Here is a 20,257-nt window from a genome sequence, read left to right as displayed (position 1 = left end):
AGAATAAGAGAAAAAGAGAAGCCAGATGGGGACTAAATTCTCATGGAGATAAAGGGGATGGCAGCAAAGCCAAAGGATAACCTGTCCATCCTTCTGTCACTGCACAGACAAGACATGACATGGCAGTGACATGTCAGCTTCTCAGAGGGGCTGGGACACAGCTGTGGAGTCTGCACTCATGGTCATGGGGAGCCACAGGAGTGACCATGTCACTGGTGGTTCTTGGTTCTCCTGCTCTGCATCCTCCATCTCTGCTTCCCCGTGGTGGCTCCTGGCCATTTGAAGCACCCCTGGTTTTGGGTGTCATGGAAGGACTGTCATAAAGTGCCTCACTGTGGTGCTCTCCTGGGCTCATCTGGGAGCTGGGAGGGTCAGGCTGCCTGGCCTTACCAGCACCTGCATGGCAGCAGCAAGGGGGCATGGAACCATGGAGTCATCATAGCATGGTGTGGGTTGGAGGGGACCTTTAAAGGTCAGCTAGCCCAACCCACATGTGATAAGCAGGGACTTCTTCAACTAGATCAGGCATGGAGAGGCTGTACCACAGGGGAGGGGGCAGTGGGAGGAGAGAGAAATCTTCTGTGTCAGCAAAAACAGGCTGGAAAAGGGCACCATGGCTACAGACAAGTGCTGGGACCATCTCCTCCCAGTGTCACACCAGTTTAGCGGGCTCAGCTCCACCTGCAGTGTGCGAGGTGACCTCTCGGCTGCCCCAGGGGAAGGATCTGGGTGTTCCCAGTGCCAGTGTCCTAGCTGGCACCAGAGCCTTGCAGGTGTCCCGGGGCTGGGTTGGCACTGAGCACACAATCTCTGTTTGCAGACTGTGTTAGCAGAGCAGCAGCTGTGCTCCAGGCTTTGCTCCTTTCCCTACAAGAGCATCAGGCTCAAGTGGGATCCACTTTGGCAGCAGTGCTTGCAGCTGGCAGGTCTCTCAGTCTCACACTGGGATTGAGGACATTTCTAGATGCTTCTGTGTCTGAAGGGGCTGATGTGGAGCATTTCCTGGGATGTCTTGAGGGTCGCCTTGGCCTCTGAGGGTGGGAGTCATGCAGCAGTAGGGTGGTGGGAAGCCTTGTGCCAGCCAGTGCAAAGGTGGGAAATAAAGCTGCCAGAGCTGCTGCTGGGTCTGCATCCTGCTCATCTTTTGCTCCTGGAAAGGAGGAGCCACTCCTCCTGGGTCCATGCTGTGCTTATGAGCCTCTCTTTTGCTTTCCCCTCACCTCTCCCTCACCTTCAGGGCACCTGCCTGAACAGGAAGCACCAGATCCACATATTTGTGGTTAACCTGCTACTGGGTTACTACTGTTTCTTGACCAAATTGGCCAAGCAGAGGATTTGTTTGTCTTGTACACAAGGTGCTGTACAAATGGAGCAACACTGCATTCCCTCCTCTGGTGTTCTCTTGTGTTCCTTTCAGGGCCAAACTCCAAGGCCAAATAACAGGATGCTGTGAACACAGGAGAGCATTTTCTCCAGGTAAGATGTGAGTGTCTGGGCAGTGGAGACTGGGAAATGTCCCACTGGAGCCTGCTTGCCTGAGCTGTGACTAAAACCTGACTTGCAAGGTTTATCCATCTCCAAATACAGTGCTGCAGTCTCACTAGCCTTGAGCTTCTTCCTGCTTCCATCTTCCACTGGCCCAGACTGGTCTGTGGATCCTGCAGCTGGTGTGTGACTCTACTGAAGGCAACAACTGTGCTGCCACTTCTGCCCCTGCACCCTCAAAAGCTGCTGAGTCAGGACAGTGCCCACCACGCTTCGAGCAAGACTCTGCAGAAGGCACCAAAGAGCTGAGGTGGGTGCTGAGGATGCCAACAGCCATGGTGCCCAGTGGGAGAGGGTCTGACAGCCCCAGGCTCAGCCCCAGAGATGCCCAGAGCCCCTGACAGAGCTCCTGCTACGATGCCACTGGGCCATCAGTGTCTGGCACCATCCAAAGGCAGCAGAAGTGTGGGCTGGGGTCTCTCTGATGCCCGGCACCCCGGCTCAGCCCCGCGCTCCACGCACTGAGTCGGATCTCAGTGCCGGGCACAGGAGGGCTGATCCTTACCTGGGGTGGCCGAGTCTGCCCCTGCCCCCGTCCGCGCCCCGCTCCCGCCCCCGGGGCGGCCGGCGAGGCCCCGGGGCGGCGGAGGCGATGCGGGCACGGGGCGGGGGCACCGCGGGCTGGGGAGCGGAGCGGAGCCGCGGGCAGGGCAGAGCCGCCCGCCGGGGGCCGCGCCAGCCCGCGGGGGAGCGGGGCCGCATCCCGGGAACGGGCGGGTCCCCAGGGCGGGTCCCTGGGGGAGGCTCCGGGGCCAGCCCGGGGCGCGGACCCGGCGCTCGCTGCATTCTCAGAGTCTCCAGCAGAGGCTGGGCTGGGCCGGGCCGGGCAGGGCTGGGCAGGGCTGGGCTGGCGGGGAAGGAGGGGAAGCAGGCAGGGAGCGAGGGGGAGGAAGGCGGCTCTCGCCGCACATGCAGCCCCCGCCGCGCTCCCGCCGCCCGCGCCCCGCCTGCGCCCTGCCCGCCCGGTGCCAGCACCGGCTCCGCTCGCCGCCGCCGCCGCTCGGGGCTCCGCGCTGCTGCCGGGGCTGCCATCCGCTCCGTGCCGGGGCGCAGCGGCTGCGCTCCGCTCCGTGCCCGCCTGCCCGGGCTGCCATCCGCTCCGTGCCCGGCCGCCGAGCCTGAGATCCGCTCCGTGCCCCGCTGCCGGGCTCCGCTCCGCTCGGTGCCGGGGCTGCGCTCCGCTCCGTGCCCGGCTGCCGGGGCTGCCGGGGCTCCGCTCCGCGCCGCGGGGGCCCGCAGGATGCCGCGGGAGGCCGAGCGCCCGGCGCGGGGGAGCCGCCGCGGCCGCCGCCCCAGGTAAGAGCGGGGCGGGCGGGGGCTGGGGGGCGGCGGGGGAGCCCAACTTCTCCGTCCCTCGCCGCGCCGCAAACTTTGCCGCCGCTCGGCGGGGCTGCGGCGGGCGCTCCCCGCGGGTGAGCGCGGGCTCGGCCCGGCCCCGGGGTCGCCGCCGCCTCGGGCCGGGCAGTCCCGGGCAGTCCCGGGGTTCCCCGGTGTGCCCCGGTGTGTCCCGGTCTCCTTGGTGTCGGCGGGCGAAGCCAGAGGTTTGATGCCTCCAGCGCGGCCGCGCCAGCTGCGGGTCCGTGCACACCCTCCAATTAAAACAGTTCGGTGCTTGAAGAGCTGCGGCTCCTTTTTTCACCGGTGGTATCTTAAAACATTCTCTTCGGGCTCCTTCCTACCCACGATCCATCTCCCCATTTCTCTCACTGAGAACGGAGCTTTCATACCCATTCCGTACCCATTCCGTGCCCATTCCTCACGGAATTTGCTTTGGGCGCGTGTGGATGTGTGGCTGCCATACCCGAGGGACCCAGCGGGAGCCCTTAGAGCCGGCCGGGTAACATCTCCCTTCACAGAGCCACATTTTTTTCTAACAACAAACTAAAAATAACTGTTCTAAAACTAGCACTTTCCTCATTTAAAATGTGGTTCCCAACCAGCTGTGCTCAGGCCTTCTGGGAGCGGGATCTGCAGCCGCATCTGCTCCCTGCGTGCCCTGGCCCAGCGCTGCCTCGCCAGGTGCCTCTCACCCACCCTGGGCTCCCTGGGAGTGGAGCGATGCACTTGATGCCTCTTCGTTTTCCTTTGGTTTCTGACACTTTTAACATCCTGCACAGTCTGGGGACATCTGCCCTGTCTCCTCACCTACCCTGGTTTTATGCATGAACAGCACCAGTTGTAGGGGTGATGGTGTAGGCAGCGGCGAGGAGGGGCAGGCTCGGGAGTTCAGACTGAACTTCATGAGACAGTGCCGCGCACCTCAGGGATGCCTTTGGACCTGAAGGATGGGTGGGTGGTTTCGAAGAGCTCTGGTTCTCCTGAGCTTGTTTGCATGGCCTGAGGAAATGAATGGGGGAATGTGCCTCTCTCTCCCTGCTCCTGGGTTGGTCCTTGCGCTGTTAAAATGCTGTGCTGCAACACAGGCTTGCATACTACTGAGGAAATCTCAGCTCATGACTGTTTCTTTGGGACCTGTTTCTGTCTCTTCAGAGTACCCAATGCACAGAGCATGGCTGAAGCCTGCAGTCTCTGTACTCGCAGATTGCTCAGAACCTGGGCTTTGCCATGTTTTCCCTATGAGGCTGATGAACGCTCTCCACTTCTTTCAAGAGCGCTGGGTAATGAGTATTTGCAGCAAACAATTATCAGGGTTGGAGATCATTGTCCTGGTACATCAGTTTTTAAATGCTGAAAATAAATTGTTTCTCTGGCTTTAAGTCTGAAACGGTTCCTCTGTGCTGGTGCTGTGTTTGTTTGTGTTCAAGGCCAAAAGGTGGTTGTGCTGCTCATTGATGAATTCCCTGAAATGTTGACAGCACCCTGAGAGCAGCACAGGGTAGAGCCCGCTGAAATCTAAATAAGGTGGCCCAGATTCTGTGCTGACTTTTGTCTCACGTACATCTCTGCTCCAGTGAGGTGAGGGTCAGAGCAAGTGAGGTTTGGTCTCTGTATGAAATGCCGGCTGCCGAATAATACCGTGCTGAAATTGGTGGGCTCATGAAAGAAAAAGTATGTGCTGTTTCATAGGTAAAAAAGCCAGTTTTGTTCCTTCTGGGGGAAAAAAAAATGCCCTTTGCTTTTTGGTGCATTGACACTTTATAATATGATATGGTGATTTCATACCTATGACAGACAAGTGGCTACTGGAACAAGGTCAGTTTTAAAACTCTTTTTCAAAAGAAGCTAGCAGGCCTCCAGAAAAAAAAAAAAAAAAAAAAAAAGGGAAAGAAAAGGTTGTCTTTGGGTTAAAAATAACAGTTAAAATCCTATTCTTACTAGCTCCATCCCAAAAAATACCATATTTTCATGATTTAAATGTCATGTTTGAAAGAGTCATAGTTCTTTCTTGTGTTTAAGGATTATGAGAAAAGGGTCACAATTTGCTCTTTGTTGTTTATATTGTCTGGTCAGCTTTTGGGCTTTTTTTTTTTTGCACATTAAAAATAATATTGAGCTAGCAAGGCTTTTTTTGTAGCAAATTTTACTTTTGTGCTCATAATCACTATCCCATAGCAGTAAAATTTGGCTGGAAATGTTGCAGAGGGAATGTTTGTTTATTTGAAGCCCCTTTTTCAACCCAAAGACTTTATTTCATTAGAAGGATTAGATTGTTCGTGAAAGCTTTGAAACAAAACTGGACTTCAGGTGGGATTTAATCTGCTGCTATTTCTTTAAAGTACAATTACTTATTTTTTCAAATGATTAGTTTTTATATTTTAAAAGCCTACATTTTAAAAGCAAATGAAAACAGTTTGAAAAAGAAATGGTGTGGTGACACTTGGGTTCTTGTGACATCATGTCGCTGAAGAGTATTCGTGCATAAGGATACAGCCATGTATGAATTTGTGCTGTTATCTTTTAACCATGTGGTTATGCAACTATGTTTGGGTTTACAAGCAATGACACTTCTCTGCAGATAAGTCCATGCATATCCCGAGGCACAGGCCATTTTGAGTGATCTGCTTTCTTGAGAAATTACATGTAAAGATGAGGTGGGTGTGAATCCCAAGCAGATTGCTTGCCCGAGGTTGTAGGTGGACACGGTGTGCAGCTCCTTGCTGTTCTCAGGATCTCTTTTGTCTTACCACCAGTTTATCCCATGGTGTTTCTTTGTGAAAGGGGTGCCCGATGGGGAGGGATGCCACCAGCTTTGCCTCAGGCTGTTGGTTGCTCTGGGAATGCCCTCAGCACCGTGTGCTCTTGGCTCTGCAGGGAGCAGGTCCCCTGTGTCACCTTGCTCTCAGGTGTGTGGCAGTCCTGGGCTGCAGGTGAGGGCACAGAGCTCTGTCCTTTGCCTTGGCTGCTGCTGCATTCTCGGGTCTCATGCCTGCATGTCCCTGTGAGCTGTGTCAATTGTGAAGTCCCTGCTCTACCCCAGCAGAAAAGCCAAGTCTTTGTGGCTGGATTTTGACAGCAAATCGCCGCAGACTTGGAGTATGGGGTTGGACTTGGACCCAGCTGTTCACCCAGCATGAGCTGGGTGTCCCCTGCCTGCTCAGCTCTGTGGGACATCTCTCTCTGCAGTTGTGTCCAGTTTGTGGGTTGGTTTCTGCTTGGAGAGCTGTGGAGGGCTCAGGCACGGGGCTGTGCTCCTGCTGGCAGCCACTGCAGAGACCCATCCTCCAGTTAGTTCACAGTTTCCTTTTCATGTAGTCATCACTTTCTATTATTTGCGAAGTCCATAAAAGGAATACAGCACATTACAGTAATTTTCAGTTTTATCCTTTGCAACAACTTTGCTTTCAGAGTCTAGTCCAGACCTTACCTTAGCCTGGCTCCGTATCTCTTGCATTTTTTCTTTCTTTTTATTGTCCTTTGTGGCAGGAAGAAGGGAGTTCTGTTGTATCCTGTTGGGGAATGGTTGTTGGATGGCATTTTTGTGCTGGTTCTGGGTAGCAAAAGTGGATATTTCTCCAGCAGTGTGTGCCTTTTGTTACCCCACAGGGCTGTCTGGGATGCCTGCAGAGGGTCTAGGTCCAGCTGTGGATCTTCTTTGGGATGCTGTTCCTCAGATCCTCTTGCAGTGTGGTTGGAATTCTTCTTGCAAATGGATGTCTCAGCTCTTTGCCAGCATTACAGCACCTTCTTCTGAGGCCTGTGGGACACTGTGAGCCTGAGCAAGGGCGTGTGGGGCCCATGGCAGTCCCAGAGCTCCCTTAGCTGTTGATGATTCCTGGTGCATGTGCAGAAAAGAGGGGTGCAGGACTGTGCTGGGAGGTGGGAGCACAAGGAGAGACTGTTCACAGCATGGGGGTGTCTGGGTGCCTGTGCCTCCGTGGCTGGGCATGCCTTTTGTGTCCACACAGGTTTCCAGGCGCTGTCTCAGCTGCTTCCACACTGCTGACCCAGCCCGGGTGGCGGTGAGGGCACACACCAGTGTCAGCTGGGGTGGCTCTCCCCAGACCTCCTAGAAGGCAGCTTTGCCTAAAAGGTGGGGGACAGACCCTGCTAAGCTGAGGCCCCTGCATTTTCCTTCTTGAAAGCAGGTGTAGTTGTGCCCTGGGGCACAGGAGAGGCAGCCAGCCCAGAGCTGGTCCATCTGCTCCAGCCCAAGGGCCAGGCTTGACTGCATCATTCATTGCTGCTACATCTGCAAGCTGGAAATCAGGGTGCTTTTCAGAAAGTGTCTCCTTTCTGCTGGGTGCCCCATGTCAGGACAGCTCACTGAACACAAGGCAAGGCTGCAATAATACTCATTGCAGCAAGGGCAGCACTTCTGTGTTCCCAGTCCTGCCCTCCTGCTCTTGTCTGGGAATTCTGCACTTGGTGTGCCCTGTTCTGCTGTCCTGCTTTTACTCACTGCCGTGCTCTGGCAGTGCCACCCATGAGTCTGGAGAAAGTAAACCCAACAGAACTCATTCAGCTTTGACTCTGCTCAGTGCTGCACTTGCTGATTTCAGATCTCTTGTGGGAGAGCCATGCCTTGGCTCACACTCCTCAGCCCCCTTCTCTGGGCTAAGTGCCTGTTAGCACTGCTGTCACACTGTTGTGGGCAGGGTCTGCTCCCCAGACAGAGCCACCCTGTTTGTCTCACACTGTCACTGCTGTCACGTGTGCTCAATTTGGCCCTCCTGGCTCATGATGGAAGCTGTGGCTGTGATGGAGGTGAAGCACCCACAGATTTGTGACTACCCTGTAGGAGCAGAGCTGGGAGCATCCTGACTCTGGATAGGGCACTGGTATGGCTGCTGGGCTGAAGTGGTCCTGTGCTTTGCTTATGGCAGTTCTGTGAGCTTTGGTGATTGGGAAATCCTTCAGGGAACCATGAAAGCAGAATTGTTTGTCCAATACCCTTTTGCAGACACCCCCTGCCCCTCTCTGTTGCTCCTCCCTGCTACAGGACTCGAAAGAACACCAAGGGGAAGGAGAATGGGGCTCACTCCTCTTTGACACTGCCGTGCTCACCATTCCCTCTTCACCTGGGGCTTTGTTAATCCCTTCCCAGCTGGCTGTAGCCAGTGGCATTAAAAACTACAGGTGACTTGAAGCTCAACTCACCTGAAGCTGCTGATGGCCAGAAGCTTTCCACAGCCAATGATGGGATGTGAAGGTAGTCGCCATAGAAACATCTTGGGCAATAAAAGGAGCCTTGAAAGCTCTGAATGCCTTTTGGCAGGAGCCCGTGTGTGAGTGTGGGTACAGGTAGTGGTGCTCACCCTGCAGATAAAGGCTGTGAGTGAGACATTGGGAAGGAGCAGCTGTGGGAGCAAGCACAGGAGCTGAGCACTGCTTTGGTAAGCTGGCACTTCCCTGAGGTTTTGATGGCAAAAGGGTGAGATGTGGTCACAAAACTGGCCTGGCAGGAGGGAGCTCATTCCCACAGATGAGCTGTCCTGGTCTGTGCACAATCAGCCCCTCCTGGGTGCTGCAGCCACAGGCTTGGGGCAGCTTCATCCCCAGTGCAGTGCATGGCAGCCCCTGGGGACCCAGCACAGCCTCTGCAGGTGACATCCATCTGTTTCTGGACTCCTTTTTGAGCACTGCTGCCCTTGCCTGTGCTCTGCTGAGCTGTGTGCAGGCAGACACCAGCCCAGGAAAGGCCCCATGCCCTCCTCAGAGGTATTGGAGCTGGGTACCCTGGGCTGTGTCCCCTTGGCCCTGGCCTGGCTCTGCCCCCTCGGTGCCCCTCTGCTGCCTTTGGGGCAGAGCCTGGGAGCCCCAGGCTGGCTGTTTGCTCACAGGCTGGCCAGGGACCCTGATCCTCTGCCCTGTGGGGCAGATGGAGCCTCTGGCCCCACTGATGGCCAGAGTCAGCAAGGACAGATAATGGTTTGGCTGGTCCAGAGGAACCAGACTGGTCTGACCATGCCAGGAGGGAAGAGAGCTGAAGCTGTGGGCCAGACCCTTGTTCTGGCAGCCTCCTGCTCTGGAATGGATGTTCCCTTGAGCCAGACAGTAACTCCTGTGTGTGCCTGGGGATGCTGCACTCCCTCCTTCAGTGCTGCTTCCTTGCGTCTCTGTCTGTCACACTGGGATTATCTCCCTCTGCTCCTACTGCAGCTTCTTCCCGGAATCCCAAATCCCCAAAATGCTGTTTCTCCAATAATCCTTGTCATTAAAAGTGGCTCCTAAGCTCTGAGCACCTCCTCCTGTCCTCATCACCCTCTCTAGAGAGAATCAGTTGAGTTGTGAATATACTAACAGTGAGCAAATCATCTTGTTAACCTGGGACAGGGCACTGTTGGTTCCACCCCCACCACTGCCAAACTGCAGAGTTACCCTTGGATCTTTCTATATTTTCCCTATTCAGTGTTTTTAGCTGTGTGAAAATGTGCTTTTGCTATTGTTACAGCCCCAGCTAGGCATGTGGCTGTTGACATGTGACAGTGTTGTGCCTCTGTGGACAGGGAATTGTTTTCCCTGCCCCTGGAGTCTGGAAGGTCGAGGACAGACAGGTGAGGAGGGAGGCATTGCTTTGAGAGCTGGACTTCACCAGCTTTCTGAGCTTGGCTGCCTTCCCACTTATGAAATACAGCTAAACCTTTTGATGGCAGGTAGGAATAGCTGAGCATCAGCAGAGTCCTTAAGAAATTACATCCCTGCTTAAACTTTTCAAAAGTCAGCTGAACACCCGTTTGCTACAGCCCTCCCAGGCTGTTTCCCAGCAGCATGGTGTTTTTCCCAAAATAATTCCTGCTGCAGTAATGCTGTCCCAAGGCAGGGCACCCGTTCCCTGGGCACCCTGAATTTGTGCTGTGGCAGCTCTGGGGGGTTGTGGCAGTGTAGTAAGGCGAGCCCCCAAAGTGTAGTAAAAATAAGGGCAAGGAGACCTGCTCCTCTTAACACCTTTATTTATGAAATCAGCTCTGGGTGCTGCTGCTCCCTTCAGTGACGTGGAGGAGGAGGTAGAACAGCTTTGCTGTGTAGCAGAGCTGGGGCTTCCACCCTCGTGAGCGTGCCTAGGAAAACTGCAAAGTTTATCGTCCAAAATCCTCATCCTGGTCCTGTTTTTGTAAGGTTATGGTGACACCCGAAATCACACCGATGGAATAGAGTGACAGTTCCCGAGTAGGACATGTCACTCAGTCCCTTACACCGCAAGTTGGCTCCTCTTTTGAGGGTGTTCTTCTCTGGAATTGCAAGTTGTGTTTTAATTTACATGTTACTCACATGTCACCTTCTCTACGGCTAAAGCCATTTCGGGACAGAAATGCACAGGCAGGGTGACCAACAACACCGACAGCTAACAGAATCAACACATTCAACCAGGTAATTAACATTTAACAACCAACAAACAGGGCAAACATCGATTTACTGAGTTATCCTATAAACTTGTTCATAACAGCGGTGCCAGGTCAGTGATGTCGGGCTGGGCTCCGGCTGCTCCCAGTACCGGAGAGCGGACATGGGCCGGGGCTCCCGGTACCGGAGGGGACACGGGCGGGGCTCTGACTGCTCCCGGTACCGGAGAGCAGACACGGGCCGGGGCTCCCGGTACCGACGGCAGACACGGGCCGGGGCTCCCGGTACCGGAGGGGATACGGGCCGGGCTCTGACTGCTCCCGGTACCGAGTGTGGACACGGACGGGGCTCCGGCTGCTCCCGGTACCGGGGGCGGACACGGGCCGGGCTCTGACTGCTCCCGGTACCGAGTGTGGACACAGGCCGGGCTCCGGCTGCTCCCGGTACCGAGTGTGGACACGGACGGGGCTCCGGCTGCTCCCGGTACCGGGGGCGGACACGGGCCGGGCTCTGACTGCTCCCGGTACCGAGTGTGGACACGGGCCGGGCTCCGGCTGCTCCCGGTACCGAGTGTGGACACGGACGGGGCTCCGGCTGCTCCCGGTACCGGGGGCGGACACGGGCCGGGCTCCGACTGCTCCCGGTACTGAGTGGGGACACGGGCCGGGCTCCGGCTGCTCCCGGTACCGGAGGGCAGACACGGGCCGAGGGCTCCCGGTACCGGGGGCGGACACGGGCCGGGCTCCGGCTGCTCCCGGTACCGGGGGCGGACACGGGCCGGGGGCTCCCGGTGCTGGGGGCAGACACGGGCCGGGGGCTCCCGGTCGGGCCGGTGCCGGCAGAGGGAGCCAGCCTTCCTCCGTTCCTGTGCGCAGCCCGCCGTGCCAATTAACCAATTAATGTGAAAGAGAGGTGAGCTGAGAACAGGGTCCTCCATTGGGCAGTGGCTCTGTGGTCTCGCTGTGTGTTTCCCAAACCCCTCTTTTCCGCTTTGTTGCCCAGATTCAGCTCTCAGGTCAGCCCCTGGGTGGGTTTGGTGTGGCCCAGCTCGATGCAGGACAGGAGCAGCCCCGGTGGCAGGTGTGGCACGGCTGATGGCACAGCTGGATGTGTGGGCAGGGGACAGTCCCCAGGTGTGCGAAGGGCTGGGGCTGCCACTCTGTGTCCCCATGGCACGAGTGACCAGGGGCTGACCCTGCAGATGGGGACACCATCATCAAGACATTGCCTTGCCCAAGAGCTGGGTTAGTGAAGGCAGCCAAGGGTTTTTGAGCTGGAGCTCTGCAGTCCTGCCTAGAGGACTGTTGTACTGACAGATGATGCTGCTCCTGTTCTCGGTATCACAAAGCAATGGATGTAAGGAGTGAACGCAGGCACTGAACCCTCCCCAGCTGGAGTAGCCACCACAGGTGAGCATTTATGGATTTTTCTCTTAAAAAGCGGTTTTGTGTAATGGGAGACTCGTGTCTGCTGGGAATGATGCTGGAACCATCAGCTGAGGCTTTAATTGGTTTTGCACCTAGAGTGCAAATGTGTGTCAGTGGATTAGATGGGAAGTGGGGTGGTGCTTGGCTGCTCCAGAACTGGAGATGTGAGCTCTCCTCACAGGGCTGAGGCTCAAGGCACTGTGCAAGGAGAATGGAGCTTCTCATTCTGCCACTCTGCTGCTTTCTGGGTAATGCTTTTGGAAGGGTGCAGTCTGATTTCCTCTGCTCTGGCTGTGAACGTGGCCTGTACTGGTGCAGCCAAGTGTTTGGGCTGTTGTGGGATAGCCTTGGTAAGCAGCTAAGCCCCACACAGCCAATTATTCACTCCCTCATTCCCAAGTGGGTCATGGGAAAAGGAAAGGAAGAGTAAAAGCAAGAAAATGTGTGTGGGTTGAGATAAAAATGGTTTAATAAGTGGAAGTGGAAGAGAGAAAGAAAACAAGGGATGCAAAGGCAAACACTCACTGCCTTCTCTGCATGGACTGATGTCCAGGAGTTACTGAGCTAAAGATGACAAACCCCCCAAGATCCCTCCTCTCCCTTTTTGTTGCTGAGCACGATGTTAGATGAGACAGGGTAGCTTTGTGGTTGATCTGGGTAATCCACTCCCAAACTCTTGTGCACCCCAGTCTGTTTACTGAGGACGTGGTGAGAAGCAGAGAGGGTTTTAACACTGCAAACACCATTTGGCAGTAGCTAAAATATCAGTTTTGTTTTGGTCACAAAGCTACAACTCAGCACCAAGCAAAGATAATTAACTCCCTCCCAGCCATACCCAGTACAGTTAAACACCTTTTAGTGCTCATACTGAGGGAGATGGCTTGGAAAAGAATCCTTGTCAGACCTGGACAGCAGGAGATGGAGCCTCTGTCCTGTGGGTGTGCTGGCCAAGGCACACTCAGGCTGACCAGGACGCAGGTGTGGGGGACTGCTAGGCATGGTGTGTGTTGGGAGAAGCTGGAGAAAAAACAGAGTGCTGGAAAGCAAGCCTTGGTAAGCAGGACTGTGTGTCAGTGGTGAGCTGGTGGAAATGATCCTCAGCTAGCTCCTTCCTGGAGCTGGCTCTGACCTGGGACTGCTCAGGGCTGCTGCTCAGCATCTGCCTTCAGCTCCTGGCCACAGGCTCCAGACAAGTTTGTTGCTTCTAGGGAGGCATTTTCCAAACCTTAGTCTGTCCCAGAAGGAGAAAATCCTGCAGCTGAGCTTGTATTGCTTGTAGTAAGCACTGTCAGGGCTGTGAAAAGCTGCTGTGAAATAGAAACGAGAGGGAGGAACTGTGAAGCACCAGGCTGGAAGGCTTTTCTTTAAACTGCAGCTGAGCTGGGCTTAGGCAGGGGTAGGACACAATGTCTGGTCCTGGTTTCCAGAAGGCAGCACATGCATTTCCCTTGTGAGAGATCAAAGGCTGAGACTGAGACTCATCTGTATCTTTTTTATATCTAGTCCATCACTGTGCTATCTGGTGCTTCCCAAGTATATATAGAAATAGCTTTTTATTTTTTTCTTTGTCCTCTTCTAGACAATGCCTGGAGTCTTTGATAACTTTTTAATCCTTTATATGTTTTGTGTGTGAGATCTGTCTGTACCTCTGTGTACCAAGATGTGGAAAGCTGTTTGATGAGTGAATGCTCTTGGTGTTCTCCACCATGGGGGCCCAAGGAGTGCCCAGATGCAGTGCTTGTGTCTGGCTTGGTCCTGAACCTCTCAAAGGTTTGTAACCAGCCCTGCTCAGGGCAGCTGTGTCTTGTTTTTCTGTTTTGGAATCACCATGGCTGTGTGTTCAAGGTGTGAGTTTGGTGTCACACCCTTGTGAGGTGTGATGGAGAGGTGAGGGGAAAGACATGTACAACAACTCAGAGGCCCAGGGGGGCAAGAATGGCTTCTTGGCTGGACACTGCTTGGCTTTGGATGCCCAAACTCTGCCTGAGGTTGCTGAGATAGGTGGTGGGTTGGAGAGGAACAGGTTTAGTCTGTGCTGCAGTGCTGACACAGTGCAGTGTCCAGCTGGAGCAGTGGAGGCCTGGAGATCAGTGTGGCAGCATACAGGGGGTGATGTGCAGTTTGGATTTCAGCACTTGTGCAAGTGACAGCATGGATTGGGTGTGGTGGGCTCTGGACTGGGGATTTGGGGCTGTGTGAATTGGGTTCTGATGTGACTGTCACCAAGGGGGCTGGGAAGGAGTGTGCAGGGGGAAGTGGAGCAGCCCAGAGGACAGAGGGGGTGCAAGCAAGGGTGTGCAGTGACAGAGCAGGATGCAAAGGGTTAATGTGTGCGAGGGTAACAAAGCTGGAGGAAACCACACCTGTCTGTACATGTGTCCTGCCACTTCTGCCTCTTCCAGGCACAGAATTGCTCTGGGGGGAGTGAGGGGTGCCCAGAGCCAGGGTCTGTCAGTCTGTCTGTCTGTCTGTCTGTCTTTGGTCATGGGGGTCTTTCTCTGTCAGAGTGGCTGCTGTCCTGGATGCAGAGGGTTGGGCCAGGGGAGTGCTGTGTGTGCTCTCAGGCGGATCCCTGGCTGGAGCAGTGCCAGGCTGGCAGCCTGGGCTGGGCAGGAGGACTGGGAGCTGCAAATGGCTGCTGCACCTGCCTGTGTGAGCGTCTGTGCCCCCTCCTGCACGCCCACACTCCCACATGTTCCAGCACAGTCCTGCTTGCTCACGTGTACGTGTATCCCCTTTTCTCTATTCTTTCCCATGCACTTTGTCCATCTGCTTTTCTGTCCTCCCTGTTGCTGCTGTAATCTCTCTTTTTCTTCCTCCCTTTGTTGCCTGGGCTGCTTTGCTGCCTCTGACTTCACCGTGTCCCTCTTTATTCCTTTTGATAATAATAACATTAGAACCCACGTACAAGGCCCCAAGGTCCCAGCTTTGTGCAGATACATGAGGAAAGACCCTTCAAAGCCTGGTGCTGGCTTGGGAAGATTCTCACAGCCTCACTGTTTCCAGGAGTGTCAGAGGCAAAGGGCTGGATTGTGAAATAAGCCCTGTGCAGAACCCACGCTGTGTCCTCTGTCCATCCAGGAATGTCAGGAGTGAAGATGCCAGTCTTGTTTGATGGAGTTTTACACCAAAGCCCTGAACCCCTGTGCCTGATGGAGGAACTGAGTGATTAATTTCCCTTTATCAGTTGTGCTGAGCAGAGTGGTTGTTCCCAGGGCTCCCAGTCTGTCCCTTCCTCTTTGTGCTGTTGGTTTGGTAGTGACATTAAAGTGAAGCTACTTGCAGATTCTGTTCCAGTCTGCTGTGTTCACGTGCTTCAAGCTTTCAGAAACGTTCTCCCTTTCAACTGCAATTTGCACATTTGGCCTCTGCTGAGAGGTGATGCTTCAATGGGATGCTGAAGTCTGGTGGTTGGAAAGCAGTGTTTCTGTGATGCACTGAGCCTTGCATGTGTGATACCCACTGTGTTTCCTGTGCTTGAAGGCCCTGGGTGGCTGCTGGATGCTGGTTCTCAGTCTGCAAATACAGCACTGGGGGAGTGCTGGAGGAGGAATCAAATCTTTTCCTTCACTCAGCAAGGAGTTCCTTGCAGAGAGAAGGCTGGTGCTGTATTCTTACAGAATCATATCCAGAGACCCACAGACTTGGCATAAGGATGTGTCTCTGCTGTGCTAGTCCCTCACAATTCAGAGCTAGAAAAGGGCTCTGAAATCAGGAGGCACATCTAACACTTTTTGTCCCTCTCAAAGCCCTCCAAGGAATGTACTCCCAGTGTGTAGTGGTCTCTTTCAGGCTTGTTCAGCCACACTCCAGTTTTCTGATGCTCCCACTTCAGCTTTCTCATAGGTGAACCTTCTGTTATTTATGCCTGTGTCCCAAATCTCCTTGCTGAGAGCTGGATTTGGGAAAAGAGCAAGCAGTAAAATCAAAAGCCATCACCTGTTCCCGTGGTTTGCTGCTCTTTGCAGCCCTTTGAGTTTATGTACAGCAAATGTCTGTTGCACAGTCTGTCCCTGCAAACAGCAACAGGCTGCTTTGGGGTATTTGCTTCCCCCGTGATTTCTCTTTGAGCAGCATGACTCAGGAACAGTAGAAGGAGATGAGGGTGGGCTGCAGCAGCAGGACCCTCTGGTGCCAGCCTTTTCCTGGGCACCTTGGAGCACTGTGGAGCCTTTTTGCCAGCACTTACATTGGTCACTTTGTTGGAGCTGGCTGTCAGCAGGATCATTGCCTTCTTTCTCTGGGCAAAGTGCCTCAGAGAGCCTGAGCACACTTTCTGGGGGGAAACTTGGTCTCTCCACAGATCTGGGGGAAGATGTCATTTGTGGGTGCAGCAGGGTTGGCAGCTCTGGGTCCTGCACATGGACATTTTGGGAATTCCACCTGGCAGCACCTGTGTGCACAGGCAGAAGCACACACCACTGTTCTCAAGGTGAAGAAAAGGGAAGTTTATTTTCTGACTCCAACATTTATAGTTTTCCAAGAGTGACAGTGGATTGGAGGGTGACAGTGCCACCTCTCCAATGACACTGGACAGACCAACAGTCCTTTCAATCAACTGACAAACAGTCCAACAATCAACTTTCTCCTCCTCCATAAAGGAATGCGAAACAATGAGTTATTTACAGAAAGTGTGCGAGAAAGTTCGCTACAAGAATGTCAACATCAGAAGGCTTAGAAAATCTTAAAAAACCAGGGTGACAGAGAGTGGCATCATTTTGCTTACCAGGGGGCTTGTGAGAGGTGTAATATTGCTGGCAGAGCAGAGAAAATTGGTGTCTGTCCAGTACAAGGCGCTTCAGACAGGACAGAAATTGAACAGGACCTTGTCACCTGTTGTAACATTCACTGGTGTGTATTGGAAGATTTGCCCTTCCTCGAGGGAAGGAGGAAGGAGCAGCCCTGGAAAAGGCAGTGGGGCTGGTTTGTCTCTCTCTGAAGTGTCCCATCACTGCTGGTGTGCAGACTCCCCTCCTCTCGCTGGTTAATATTAGCATTCTGTTTGTGGAGCAGGCGATGCAATTAACACAGAGGTGCAGTCATTCATCCTGGCTGCAGGACCCGGGGGATCAGATGTGCTGGGGATAGGAAGCCGAGGCTTTCTGCTGGGAAAGAATGTCACAGCACAGCGGCCACAGAAATGAAAAGCTATTAATAATGATCCCGGAACTTCACTTCCATCAGCTGTTTATTTAAAGGTGCTCCATATTCAAAGCCTCCTGATTTATGTGGGCAATAACACTCACAGTCCTGGGATCACTTTTTTAAGCAAGGCTAATGGGGTGAAACCATCATACTGCGACAGTAGAGATCAAGCTGGGAAAATGATACTGGAGAGAAAAATAAACTATTGCCTAGATAATCCCTGAGCTACGCTGGGCTGGGAGCTGGTGGGAGCTCCCTGCTCTTCCAGCATTTATTAAGGCTTTTGCTTCCTTTTTTTTTTTCTTGGTCTTTGTGAACAGAATTTAGTGGGCATGGAAGGATATCAGAATTTGATTTCTAGCAGACTGGATGCTAAAATGCTTCTTCATTTGCATGTGAGTGACCTGGGACATGTGGTCCTTCTGTCCCTGTCTCCAGAGCTCCCACCTGGACTTGGTCCATTCCCAAAGGACTGGTTCCTCTGAGAAGGGGTGTCTGTGTCCTCTGCTGTGTGGGTTTTGCCTGCAAAGTGGCACAGGAGTGCCTGGGGGGGACTCAAATGGGATATTCTGGGCTGTGGCACTGAGAGGATAAAGGGGTGTTCTGCTCTGGGGGTGTCTGGTTTCCATGTGTGTTCTCTTTATGGAGCTGTTTGCCCTTCCAGTGAGAGCTTCTTTGTGGGGCCCAAGTTGGGCCATTGACACCTGAATTTTGCAGAAACTCACAGTGGTTACCTTGTTGTGCAGTCAAACCATGACATGAGAGCTGGGCTCGAAGTGCAAGAAGGGCTCAGGGCAGGAGAACATGAGTGTGCTGCTGATTTCTCCTGACTGCAGGTGAGCCCTTGGCGGACCTGGGGCAGTGTGAGTAGTGCCAGATGCTGCCCATCAGAGGGCATGTGGTGTCTGCAGGGCAGTGAGCAGCTTTTGGCAGAGGCTGGATGTTTTCCTGGGGAGGTGGAATAGCCCTGAGGCCACCAGGCTTGGTTTGAGTGGCTCCTGGGACATGGCTGCGAGCACTGCTCATTGTCAGGAGCTGGTAGTGGTGATGTGATTAGCAGAATGAAGCAAATGATTCCAAATAAATAATGCATCAATCATTAATGGTTGAATGCAAAATTTAGCCTGTTGCTGTTGTCTGCAAGTTGCTTACAAGGAGGTCAGCCCTTTATTTTGCAGGAGCTGTTATCTACAGGCGCTGTGCTCTGAGTATTCCTGGCACATCTGCTCCAGTGTGTAGGTCCCTGTTAGAACTCAGTACATCCCTCTAAGTGTCCAGAGTTGCCAGGGGGCTCTGAGACCCTAGCACACAGCCCAGAACACCTGTGGGTTTGATTATGACCCATAGAGCAAATTACCAGCTTTGTATGAAGACCTAAAAGCCACAAAAGTTTAAGTAGTGTAATAATAAAATTATCACTAAGTGAAAAAGTAGATTTTAGAGTTTTTAGAATAGAGGTTTTAGAGACAAGATAGAAAGACTTGGGTGTGTCCAGCCTTTCTTCTTCTTCTTCTTCTCTACCTCCATCTTCTGCTGTGATGGTGGCACTTTTAGATTAGTTTAGAGTAGAGGCTCACTGAATAACATAGGTGATAGGTATTAGAAAGTAATTGTAAATATGTTATACATAGTTTGTAGTATAAAGAGATAACACTGCCCTGGGGGCAGTCAGAGTGCCTCTGTCTGTCCTGCTGAGCAGATCTCAGCAAAGCAAGAGAAAAATTTTTATAGATAAGATACAATAACCAACTCTGAGACCAAAAACTGAAGAACTCCAACTCATTCTTCAAATGTGTGAGCCGAAACAGAGACTTTTCACGTGTCTCAAAGCTGCAATAAACTGCAACCTCCCGAGAGGTCCCTGGCCCAGCAAGAGGCTCTGGTCTCTCCTGTTTGTTCTTTGAGAGGGGGAGATGGTCTTTGTTTTCAGTGAGTCTCTACAGGGTGACATCCAGAGGCTCCTGTGGGGCTCTGGGGCTTGTTCTGAAGAGCGCTGCTCACTGCTGGCCTGTTTGTGCTCAGTGTGCAGCCCCAGGGGCCCAGGAAGGGACTGGGAGAGCTCTGATTGCCTGGGCAGCCCCTCTCCTTGCTGGGCTCCTCGTGGAGACATTGGCTTTCAAACAGACTTGGCTAAAATGTGCTACCTGTGTTGGAGACTCAGCTGCCAGGGATTGCTGCCAGCTGTGGTGGGCTGTTCTGCACAGTTCTGAGTCCTAGCAAAGCACATTTGCCTCCTCTCTGGGGGATGAGGCTGTGCACCATCCTGCTTCAGGTTCCTAAATTCCTGTGGTGCCCAGATTCCTTCTTTTCTTCCTGGTTCTTAGGAATTCCTGGGGAGCAGGAAGGTTTGGAGCATCTCCTTCCAAACCAGAAGAGCCTGTCTGTAGGCAGGGCGGTGTTGGATTTTAGCAGGATGTTGCAGAAACAATTTTCTTACCCATTATGCTATCTTGTTTCTAATTTTTATTTAATGAGCTCCTCTGAAAAAAAGAAAATCGTTGTAACAGTTTTCTTAAGTGTGAGAGATCAGACTGAAATTGGCATTAAGGAGACTAATTACACTCATTCTTCCACCTTGCCAACAGCTGTTTATTGCTGCAGGCTTGTCCTGAGGTGCTGAGGAAGCCACTTAGCTTGGACCAAAGGCACCCAAAGAGGCATCTGCAGTGGGAAGGTGGTCCAGGCTTCTATTCTGGGCTGTGCTCAACCAGATGATCCTGTTGCACTGCAGAAAAGCGCTGTGAGAACTGCAGAACTGCAGGTGCAGCCCCCCAGGTCTTGTCCTGGTTTTTTTCTGCTCTCCTGTCCTCCCTCACAGCCTCTCAGCTTCATTGGGGAGGATCTGGTGGGAGCCTGGTCTGAGTCTCAAAATGACAATGTGCTGTCAGGGGAAGGAAGGGACTTCCTCATGCCTTCTGTAAAGAGGGGTTGCAGATCTCCTGTCATGAAGACTGAGGGATTTCCAAGGACAAAATTGCTAAGAGGATTAAGATGTGTAGGGAAGAAGAGTGAGCAGCAGCAAGAGCCCTTCCTGAAAGTGATGTGTGCCTGCCATGGTATTTATTTCACCAGAGGACTGAGTCTAAACGTGACCTTGAACCTTGAGAAGCAAATTGGAGGAGGTTTCTTTGAACCTTTCTGACTCACTCTAATACCCACTTGTTATTCTGTGTAGGAATTTGAGGAGTCTTTCACAAGAGGTAGGAAGTTGCAGACAGAGCTATGAACATCTTCAATTTTCCATTTAATCACACAATATTGAATGATAAATAATTCATGCATCTGCCAAACATTGGCTTAAAAGAAGCCAATTCCCTCCACATTTGTCAAAGCGGAAGAATTCCATTTTGTGCTTTTTTACTTTACTTTGTCCTCTAATTCCTATCCAAATGGCCCCTTTGTCTGGGCCATCAGCTTTGATTGCACCTGTCCTGTTTTGGACTCGTGCCCTTCCTTTC

At 53.1% G+C, this 20,257-nt stretch overlaps 1 protein-coding gene across 1 annotated transcript in view; it reads left to right on the top strand.

The window, feature by feature from the left end:
• Positions 1-2,777: 2,777 nt before the first annotated feature.
• CDH22 (cadherin 22) overlaps positions 2,778-20,257 on the top strand; it is a 77,275-nt gene continuing 59,795 nt past the window's right edge. The window contains exon 1 of the mRNA XM_054274428.1: positions 2,778-2,841. The gene's annotated coding sequence lies outside the window, so the exon portion shown is untranslated. The remainder of the gene's footprint in view (positions 2,842-20,257) is intronic.

Source organism: Melozone crissalis, unplaced genomic scaffold (genome assembly GCF_028551555.1).
Source record: "Melozone crissalis strain CALT ecotype California unplaced genomic scaffold, PUWL_Pcris_2 ptg000017l_1, whole genome shotgun sequence".
Classification (NCBI taxonomy): domain Eukaryota; kingdom Metazoa; phylum Chordata; class Aves; order Passeriformes; family Passerellidae; genus Melozone; species Melozone crissalis.
This window is presented reverse-complemented; position numbering and strand designations above follow the sequence as displayed.